Source organism: Glycine max, chromosome 2, assembly GCF_000004515.6.
Source record: "Glycine max cultivar Williams 82 chromosome 2, Glycine_max_v4.0, whole genome shotgun sequence".
Taxonomy (NCBI): Eukaryota; Viridiplantae; Streptophyta; class Magnoliopsida; order Fabales; family Fabaceae; genus Glycine; species Glycine max.
Genome location: NC_016089.4, coordinates 33435906 through 33438176, shown reverse-complemented (window position 1 = coordinate 33438176; position 2271 = coordinate 33435906).

The window sequence follows — 2271 nt, the reverse complement described above, 5'->3', positions numbered from 1 at the left end:
ACCGTCCTGATCGGCTGCAAGGGCCCATTTCCTCGTGAGGTCTGATTTGTGAATGTATGTATACATGATTTTGATGATGTCAAAGAAGAATCTAACAAGGCTGCTTCAAATGATAAGCATTTGCTTCAAGAATAATTCAAGATTGCTTCAACAAACAAAGCCTTGTTTCAAGATTCACTAAAGACCAAGCCTTGCCTTAAAACAATGTGCTTTCAAGACATGTAAGGCTCTGGTAATCGATTACCAGGAAGTGTAATCGATTACCAGAAGACAGGGTTGAGAAATAGCTGTTGAAAAATGTTTTGAATTTGAATTTTCAACATGTAATCGATTACCATCTGTCTGTAATCGATTACCAGCAACGAAACTTTGGAAATTCAAATTCAAAAGTCATAACCCTTCAAATTATAACTGTGTAATCGATTACACAAACATTGTAATCGATTACTAGTGGAAAGTTTTCAGAAAATCTGCCAACAGTCACATCTTTTCATTAGATTTGTGAATGGTCATCAAAGGCCTATAAATAGGTGACTTGGGCACGAATTTTAGACAGAGAGTTTTGCTTGGCCAAAATGTTTTATCCTCTCTCAAAAGAAAATGAGAGAGATTCCAAGAGAACTTCATTGCCAAATGCTCTCTCAAGAACTCTTGGACAAACACTTGCAAATCCATTAAGAGTTCATCCATGGATCTTCATTGTAATATTCTTCTCTTGAAGAGAGAATTCTTCTTCTATTCTTCTTATTCAATGAGATTGGTTAAGAGACTGTGAGTCTCTTGTTGTAAAGCATCTGAACATAAGGGATGGGTTGTCCCTGTGTGGTTCAGACTTTGTAAAGGATTTTACAAAGATAGTGGAAATCTCAAGTGGGTTGCTTGAGTACTGGACGTAGGCACGGGTTGTGGCCGAACCAGTATAAAACTGTGTTTGCATTCTCTCTTCCCTTATCTTATTTATTTTGTTGCAATCAATTGTGTCTGGCATGTTTAAAGAACATTGTTAAATTGATTGTTGTTGCTTCTTCTGTATTCTAAGCCTATCCCTCTTAAGATTATTGAGGCCACAAGGTCCAACATGATTTAAACTGCCTCCATCTCTCCCCCACGGTCTGCAGTAACTTCCTTTTCGTCCTACTGTCAGAAACCTCTGGGATATCAAATTCCGCCTGACAACATCAAATAAAGTTTATTTGTTACAATAATGTATTTTTTGGCTATTAATTAAACAAAATCAAATAAGAAAAGAAAAATACCTGAATATCCTCCCAAATCAGGTCCTTCTTAGTAGTAGGGGCCTCCTTCCAGTTCTCGTAGGTGACATCCACCTTATCACGCGCCACAATCCCCAAATATGTTCTTAATTTTTTCTTGTGGGGACCTTCGGCCTTCCCGATAGCAGGATCAACATGCAGCACTGGTCTCTCAGCACTAGGTGGTCTAGTGGACAACAATCGTAGATGTGAGGCTTTGCGTATCCGCTTCACAGTAGACGGCAAAGCCGATGCGTCCGGAGGAGGAGGAGTGGAGGCAGGTGAAGAACCCATGATCTTTTATACAATAACACACAACAACATACAAAATAGGATTAATCAAAAGAGGATCGGTCATAAGTTTTTTTTGGAAGGCAAAAGTATAATATTATTAATAAAACATAACAGTACCAGAGGTACTTAGGAGATCAGATACAAGACACCCAAGGTGCCACCTTCCAAAAACATAAAACCCAACAAAACCCCACCACAGAAGGACACAAGACAAATTAACCAAAGGACTCCGAAAGATTGGTAGTTGTGTTTTTTAATTGTGATTTGGGGCAACCATGTTATAAAAAGTCTATTACATGTAATCAGCAGTCAATGTATGCTTGATGGAATATAAATACTATATCTTCATAAATACACATGTACATGACATCCTTAGGACTTCATCCAGCTGATGTTTGTCGCCAGTTTCATCATCCACCACCCTTTTCTTCTCTACCTTCTCACGCTTGTTGTTGTTAAACCCATATTTATGCTTCTTCCCTTCATGTCTTGTTTTATCACAACTTTAGCCGAATTTCCTATCTTCAGCACAGTTGAATCTCCTGTCTTATTCTCCAATGACACACTTTTGATGGCTTGTATCTTTTTTTCTTTGTATGTTCTAGTGGTTCAGCTTCAGAATGCATAGAGCAATCTGAATTTTCTAGTGATCACCCAAAGGCTTCTGCATCAGCATTGACACTCTTCTACCCTCTTTGGTTCTGTGTTGCATTCCGTGCTTCCT